The 9287-nt window shown below is 36.7% G+C and overlaps 1 pseudogene; it reads right to left on the bottom strand.

Moving 5' to 3' along the window:
- Nucleotides 1-1869: 1869 nt before the first annotated feature.
- On the bottom strand, nt 1870-2986 carry LOC140498551 (poly(rC)-binding protein 2 pseudogene; annotated as a pseudogene).
- Nucleotides 2987-9287: the final 6301 nt, after the last annotated feature.

Genomic DNA, 9287 nt, shown 5'->3' with positions numbered 1-9287 from the left:
GATTAAAAGAAAAACAAATCATAGAAACAATCAATAACTTCACCCAAGAGAATGACAATAATGAAACAACATACTAAACCTTATGGGATGCAGCAAAAGCAGTTCTTAGGGGAAGTTTATATTTTTAAATGCTTACATGAATGAAATATAGAAAGAGGATATCAATGAATTTCGATTACAACTGAAATGCTAGAAAAAGAACAAATTAAAAATCCCTAATTAAAATGCCAAATTAGAAAATTTGAAAACCAAGGGAGAGATTAATACCATTGAGAGTAAGAAAACTATGGAGCTAACAAACTAATCTAAGAGCTGGTCCTATGGGGAAAAATTGATGAAACTTTGATTAATAGGACTTAGAAAAGAAGAAAAAAACAAATAATCTGTAGCAAAAATGAAAAGGGTAAATACACCACTGATGAAGAGGATATTAAAACAATAATCAGGAGCTATTTTGCTCAACTGTGTGCCAATGAATCTGACAATCTAAGTGAAATGGATGAATATTTCTTTTTCCAGCTATTGAGTTTTCTTGTCAAATGGGAGAAGGGCCATAGAGTGGGGGAGTACAGATATTGGGCCAGGTGAATGCTGGCAGCAGATCTAGTGATGGTAACCTGCCTATCAAGGACATGGGGGGAAATGAGACCGACAGGAGACTAGTAACTTATGAAATGTGAAAAGTTGAAGACAGAGCAGAACCTGAAAAATTCCTCCCTAATCAACCAAATGCAATCAATTCTGATCTAGGTTTTTTAAAATGCCTGTCTTCCACACCATCTTTTTTCACAAGGCATCAATGGAAAAATCGCAAAGAAGCTAAAATGGGTATCTTTATGACTCACTTAGAAAGAATCCATGGCTGTTGGGGGAGGAGGGGAAGGAGACTTAATCAATCCAGGCAGAAAGAATTATAACCTAACTATACTGTGTCACTCCCACTAGTCAGCTAACCTCAGATTCAGACCCAAGCAAGAGTAACATTGTCTTCCCACCAGTGGAAAGATTAAACAGAATAGGAGATTCAAGAGTCAAGGAAGGCTGCTTAATAGTGACCCAAATGAATACTAGTTACCACTCCACTATAATGCAATTTCTATTTTTCCTCTTATTTTCAGGTCTAGTTCCCAAAGTAAATCTCTGGCACAACAAAGATTTTAACCAGAGAGCCAAGAATTGCCAACTATAGCCTTTCTTGGGGAATGAAACACACAGATTCCTTCCTACATCTGTGACTGAGGTTAAATGGGAGAGAGATCAAGAATCCTGATCAATAGGCTTTTGAAATCTGAGTCTGATGCAAAACAGAGGAGATGAAGGCAACATTCTTAGTTGGGGAAGGGCTCTATACTCCAATCCTCAATGAGTGGGATTACAGATCCCACAGTGATTCAGGTGAGAGGGACACAGGGAAGGGAAATTAACAGGAACGTTTTACCACGTGAAGCACCGGGGCATCCACTTTCTATTCACAAGGAAAAAGCTCCAGTCCATCTTTTATTTTTTCTTTTAAATTCCTGACATTACAAAACTAAACTGAAATGTATTAATATTCCACTCTTACACTTCAATGACAAAAACAGAAAAAAAAATTCATGACCCTCCCCCCCAAAAAACAAAGTAAAACAAAACAAAAAACCAACAGGGAGAAGCTTATAAAACTAAATATGGTTCTCAGCGTTAAAGGCTGAACAGAGGAAGGAATTTAAATGCTGTAATTGAAAAAAAATCATGAGTGGATGATAAAGTTGTGAAGAAACTGAAAATTTACAAGCTATTTAAAACCTGGAATAACTGACTCTTCAGAAACTGCAGACGGATCATGGGTGGTGAACAGCAGAAGGGAGCTATGAGTGAGTCTGCATTGTTCTAGCTGTTCCCCATGCCACCTGTCTCTGAAGAAAGTCTGACATTGATTAGATACTGGGCCAGGCTAATGCTGGCAGCAGATCCAGTGATGGTAACTTGCCTATCAGTAGATCCTTCCACATGATTGGCAATTTTGATCTGAGCCCCAGACATCTGACGAATCTCAGTGATTTTGGCGCCTTGAAGCCTGATTATGCAGCCAATTAAGTCATTTGAAATGGTGAGTTCATGAGAAGTAGTCTGAGCAGATGCATCCAAACCTGCCCAATAGCCTTTCACCTCTGGAGAGTTGGATTCAATGTCATTGAATCCAGTGTTTCCATGAGTAATGGGAAACTGAGACTGTTGCACTGCCAACTGGTGCAGCTTGGTCAAATCTGACTGTGGAGTGGCATACTGTCCTTGAATGGTATAAGCCTCTAGAGGTGGTCCCTCCAGATCATGGTTGAGGCATATGGACTGGGTGGTGTGGGGAAAGCTCACATTGTTGCTGCCTGTGCTGTACCTGTCCTGACCACCTGCAAAGATGACTGGAGAGGTGGACGGCTTGCACCGGTACGAGATGGTCATGCCCTTCAGGGTAGACTCCAACATGACCACGCAGATCTGTTTGACACACTCAATGATAGATTGTGGGACGTCAGCAATCGTGATGGCCCACTCAGTTGAGTCTAGTAGCATATCCCCTGCCACCTGGCACTGATACCCTGTACTCTCTTATTTCCTTGATCTTGCATCCTCCTTTTCCAATGAGAAAGCCACACTGGCTAGCAGGGACCACAAACCTCAGGGTGACTGGGTGTCTACTGGCAGCTGTACTATTGGTCATAGAGCTGCTGATGTCCTCTTCCAGTTTGTCAACAATTATTGCAAAGGCTTTAAAGATGGCATTGGTGGGTCCAGTCAGAGTAATTATTCTCTCAGGATAATTCCCTTCTGAGATGTTGATACGAGCACCACTCTCTTCACTCATCTTCTCGACCTATTCTCCTTTCTTTCCAATAATGCTTTCAATTTCCTTTCCATGCATAAGTAGCCTGATGGTGAGAGTGACATTTAATCCACCTTCAATCACACCAGTGTTCATGTCAATCAATGTTCTGGGGATTTGGACTTTCTAAAGTGGTCAAGTCTTTAGTCAATGGTGGGAATGGAAGCCAAAAACTTTGGGCACGAGGCAAGTGAAAGGAAAAGGGGGAGTGGGTGGGAAAGGGAAGGGCAGGAAGCCGGGGGAGGAACAATAGGGGCAGGTGGGAAGGCAAGGGGATATCTATGGGCTGGCAGAGGAGGAAGATAGGGGGTGGAGGAGGAAGGGAGGAGAGCAACACCAGGGAGGGTGGACAGCGATGGAGGGCTGCAGCTGCTCTGACTGCTGCCTCTGCTGGTCTGGGCAAATGGATGATTATTTTAAAAAAATATAAATTGTCCAGACTAACTGAAGAGGAAATAAAAAACTTGAATAAACCCATTTCAGAAAAAATAAATTGACCAAACCAACAAAGAACTCCCTAAGAAAATATCACTAGGAATATATGGATTTACAAGTGAGTTCTACCCAACATTTAAAGAACAATTAATTGCAATACTATATAAACTATTTGGAAAAACAGATGAAGCTGTCCCACTAAATTCTTTTTTATAATACAAATATGGTGCTGATACTAAAAAGAGGAAGAGCCAAAACAAAAAAAGAACATTATAGATCAATTCCTCAAGTGAATATTGATGGAAACTTTTAAAATAAAATATTAGCAAAGAAATTATAGCAATTCCTCAGGATGATAATGCACTAGGACAAGGTGGGATTTATATCAGTAATATAGGGCTGGTTCAATATTTAAAGATTATCTGCATAAATGATCATATCAGCAACAAAACTAATAGAAATCTTATTAATTCAATAGATGCAGAAAAAGCTTTTGACAAAATACAGTAATCTTCTTTGTCAAAATATTACAGACTAATACCAGGAAAACTATCAGCATAATTGACCATATGAATAAAAAAACTAACAGAAATCATAGGATTATTTCAATTGATGCAGAAAAACTTTTGAAAAATGCAACAACCCTTCCTATTAAAAACACTAGAACACATAGGAATAATTGGGATTTTCCATAAAATAATAAATAATATCTCTCTAAAACCATAAAGAAGCTTTATATGTCATGTGGATGAGCTGTAGGTATTCCCAATAAGATTAGGGGTGAAACAAATATGCCCATTATCACCACTATTATTCAATATTGTACTATACATGTTATTTATAGCAATAAGAGAAGAAAAAGAAATTGAAATAAATTGAAATGGCAATGAGGAAACAGAACTACAACTCTTTGCAGATGATATGATAATACTTAGAGAATAAAGTAAAAAAAACGTAACTTGAAAAAATTAACAACTTTAACAAATTTGGAGGAAAAAAAACCAACATAAATCATCAGTATTTCTATACATTATCAACAAAGCCCAACAACAAGTGATAGGAAGACAAATTCTATTTAAAATAACTGTAGACAAATATTTGAGTCTACTTTTCAAGATAAACCCAGAAAATACATGAACATGACTACAAAACACTTTTCATACAAATAGCATCAGACCTAAACAAGTGGAAAAATATTAGTTGCTTATGGGCAAGCAGAAATAATATAATAACGTAGCAATTCTACCTAAATTTATTTACATACTCAATACCATACCAAACTACCAAAATTATTTATAGAGCTAGAAAAATAATAATAACAGAATTTAGAAGGATCAGTGGAATTGATGAGCTACACAAGATACAGTATCTAAAGACTATCGTAATCTACTATTTGATAAACACAAAGACTCCAAGTTCTAGGGTAAGAACCCAATATTTGGCAAAAAATGCTAAGAAAACTGGAAAATAATATGACAGTAACTAGGAACAGACAACTATCTCATAACCTCAAGATCAAGTCAAAATGTCCACATGATTTAGCCACAAGGGATGATACAATAATCAAATTAGGAAATCAAGGAATAGCTTATTTGTCACTTCTTTGGAGAAGATTCTATGACAAAACAAGAGATAGAGAACATTATGAAATACAAAAAGGATCATTTTTGATTATATTAAATTAAAAGGGTTTTTTGCACAAATAAACCAATGCAATCAATGGAAAACAGAAAGTTGGGAAACAATTTTTATAGCCAGTGTCTCTGATAAAGACTTCATTTCTAAAAAAAAAAAAAATATGGAGTATTTCATCAATTTTTTAAGAATGTAAGTCATTCTCCAATTGTTAAATGGGAAACCAATATGAATAGGTAGTTTTCAGATAAAGAAATGAAAACTATCTAGTAATATAAAAAATGATCGAAATCACTATTGATTAGGGAGGTGCAAAGTAATCCAACTTGGAGATACTACTTCAAACCTTTCACACTGGCTAACATGACAGAAAAGGAAAATGATAAATGTTAGTAAAGAAGCTGGAAAATTAGGACACTGATGCATTGTTGGTGGAGTTGTGGACTGATGCAACCATTCTGGAGAGCAATTTGAAATTATGCCCAAAAGAAAACCAAACTTTGTGTAACCATTGATCCAGCAATACCCCAACTCAGTCTTTATCTGAAAGAGATCATAAGAAAGGGAAAGATCTACTTGTATAAAATATTTATAACAGATCTTTTATGGTGGCAAATAATTGGAAATTGAAAGGATGCCCATCGATTGAGGAATGGCTAAACAATTTAGGGTATATCAATATAATGGGATACTGTTGTGCTACTAGAAATGATAAGCAGGCAGATTTCAGAAAAACCTGGAAAGACTTACATGAACTGAAGCTGAGAAAAGTGAGCAGAAGCACAACGTTGTACACAGCAACTACAACATCGTGTGATGATTAATTATGATAGACTTTTAAGTATGATAGCTCTTCTGAGCAATACAATGATCCAAGGCAATTCCTAAAGCTCATTATGGAAAATGTTAACCAAATCCCGAGAAAGATCTATGACATGTGAACTCAGACAAAGTATACTATTTTCACTCTTTTGTTGTTTTTTTTTCTTTCTCATGGTTTTTCCCCTTTGTTCTGATTCTTCTTTCACAGTATGTCTAATGTGGAAATATTTTTAACATGGTTGTACATGAATAACCTATATCAGGTTGCTTACTATCTTGGGGGTGTGGAAGGTTGGGGAGTGTGGAAGAGAAAAAATACTTTGGAAAGCAAATTTTACTTAAATGAATGTTGCAAATTAACTTCACATGTAATTGGAAAAAAACACTATTAAGGTAAAAAAAGAATAAATCTAACTAATAAAAATATTCAAACAAAAAAGGAGCCATTGGCTTATTCAGAAAACAAAACTAAAATCAGAATCAGAGAATAACAGTCTTAAGGCATTTCAGAGACCAGAGATTTTGACTCTGTGTGAAGTATGACATACCTTTACTATATTCCCAACAAGCAATCATATACTATCTGTTTGAAGACTAATCTCCACTTAGAGGTGGCTCACTGTTTTTCAGAGTCAACCAATTCCATTCCTGGGTAGTTAACTTTTTACAAAGTTCTTTATTTTGAGACAAATCCTTTTCTTCTGTGGCTTATATCCTCTTCTAGTCTCTGTTTTCACGTGTCAATATTCCAATTATTTCAAAAAAAAGGAGAGACTGCTAGGTAGTGCAATGATTAAAGTACCAGACCTCCAGTCAGGAGGACCTGAGTTGAAATCCAGCCTCAGATACTTGACATACTTAGTACTGTGTGACCTTAGGGAAGTCACTTAACCCCAATTGTCTTACCTTTGACCCTCAAAAAATGGTCAATCAGCACTGCCACTTATTCACTGTGTTACACTGAATATATACTCTATCCACCTCATAGGGGTTTTCTGGAGATTTACATGTAATGGTAATTTGGATACTGGAAAACACTATATTTGTAAGATTTTTCAATCCCTACATGTGATGGCTTCTCTTTCCATTTTTAACTGAGACATGTATTAAAAGGTTCTATGATTCCCTATGAGCATGTTAAAATGGAATAAGACAAAGCTAAAATGGTCTTCTCTCCCTCAGCTTCATTGAGGGTGGTAACTCCAGGATGGCAAATTCTACTTTCCTTAAAGCAATGCACCACTTATGTTTTTTTCTTTTTTTCTTGTCATATTGACCTATATTGAAAGTGCAGGGGAGTTGATGATTTATGTTCTTTCTCAATTCAGGGAAATTCAAGGTGGAGATCTGAGTGTAAAAGGCATGGAGGATTATATTGAAGTATAGTGTTTTTTTTTTAATTGACCTTCAAACTATAAGATTTTTTTCAGAAAAGGAATACCTTATAATATATTCAACTAAAGGAATTATTACTGATCATGTTTTTACTTTAATTTAGTAATTTTATAATGTTGTACAGTTTTAGAAGAGAAAAGGCAATGGTGAATCATCAAGAGTAATTAGAGTCTGAAATTGTTTCCTGCGGGTAGAAATGCCACCAAAAGTCCTTTTTATAAAATCAATTCTGTCTGTCAAGCTCTGGATGCCTTCAATAGGATTTGGGGTTGCTAAACATTAATAATTTTCAAGACAGAAAAAGGTAGAGCACATACATGCATACATAACTTTCTGTCTGTACATATATACACACATATGAATGTATATTTTTGTATATTTATAAAGACATTCAGAGAGAGCTTTTCAGCTATGTCTCTAAGTTTTGTTTTTGCATTAGTCAAGTCAATAAAATATTAGTAGAAAAAGGCATAACTGGAAATATTTCCATGGCTGATTCTCACCAAATCCTAGAGTCAAAAGACTTTATAAAGGTAACATAATTTAAACTCTAACAGTGACATGAATCTTGTGTGCAAAATCACTAGAACGTGAACATTCAGCATCTGTCTGAGGAACTCAGTAGCTTCTCAGGAAGTCCCTTCCTTTTAAGTTATCTTGAATAGATATATTTTCTTACACTAAGTCAAATCTCCTTCCCTGTAACTTCTCTCCTTGTGTTCTAGTTCAGATTTCATTCATCTTCAAGATGATTTTGTTTCAGATACAAGGTATCACAAAAGTCTTTACTATTAAGATTTAATAAGTTTAAAACTATGTTGAAGTCTTCGAGGCATCCTAGATTTACCAGTCATGTTTCTTCCTAAGTTTTCTCTTCTCCAGGTTAGACATCTTTAGTTCTTTACATTAAATCATTTTTTGTCTATTTTATTTTTTATTAATTTTAAACTTAAATCCAAAATAAGAAAAAAATATTGTAAAAATATATTGGGCCTACTTTTTTTTACAAATAAAGAAGCATATTATTACATATATGTAAAATATACATTACATTATTTACATTATAAAAATATGTAAATAAAAATAAGAAAAGAAAAAAACATTGCCATAGGCATAGCAAAACATAAAAGAGGAAAGGCGGAACCAAGATGATGTAATGAGAGCAACAACTCCCATAAGCTCTTAGACAAACTCCTTCAGATACCTCTAAAAAGAGAATCTGATCAAATTTTGGAGGTGCAGATTCCAATAGGAGACAGACTGTGGCAGATTCAAAGCCCAAGACAGACTGGAAGGTCCACAGGAATGATCTGTTCCACAAGGGTAAGCCCACAGCACACAATTCAGTGTGTCCAGCACAGTGGAGCAGGAGTGCCACAGGAAACCCAAGACACCAACAGATGGAATCAGCAGAGCTAGCTCAGGGCAAGAGACCAGCAGAACCAAGCCAGTGACAGCTGCTGAGCACCAGGTGTCAGCGCAGCAACTCCTGAGACTTTCAGCCCAAAGATTAAACGTCTGCAAGTCACCTGCTTGAACTTACAGGATCCAGGATGGTGGAGTGATCAATAAATGCTCTCTCCTCCCCCGCTGATGACCTTGAAAGAACCATAAAATATTTCCCCAGAAAAATTCTGGATCAGCAGGAACAGCAGAGGGGGCAAATAGTCTAATAACACCTAAGGCTAGGAAAATAGCTAAGGGGGATTCCTCCTACTGTGGCAGAGGCAAACTGGAAGGAAAGGGGACCCAGGGTGGAGAAAACTCGCACTAGGACCCAGGCAAGCCTCAGCACCAGGAAAGGAACCCCAGAAGGGGTGGAAACTCTCACTAGAATCTAGATGTGCCTCAGCACTTCAGGGGAAACAGAAAGACAAAAGGACAGCTGGGAACACCATCTCCTGAGGTTGCCTTTGCCTCACTTCAGCTGAAGAGATCTCCCATGACCAAACCACCCCTCCTCCACACTTAACAACTTAACCCCAGGGCTGATCTGGGAAACACAAAACAAAAACCTGCTCTTAGCTTTTTCACACAAGACAGCTCAAAACCAAGTTCTGCAGCTTCTAACTGAAAGAACCAGAAGCCACAACGCAAAATCACCATCATGAACAAGAAAAAGCAAAAGAAGGGTGAAAAA

This window comes from Notamacropus eugenii, chromosome 4 (genome assembly GCF_028372415.1).
Source record: "Notamacropus eugenii isolate mMacEug1 chromosome 4, mMacEug1.pri_v2, whole genome shotgun sequence".
In the NCBI taxonomy this organism is placed as follows: domain Eukaryota; kingdom Metazoa; phylum Chordata; class Mammalia; order Diprotodontia; family Macropodidae; genus Notamacropus; species Notamacropus eugenii.
This window is presented reverse-complemented; position numbering and strand designations above follow the sequence as displayed.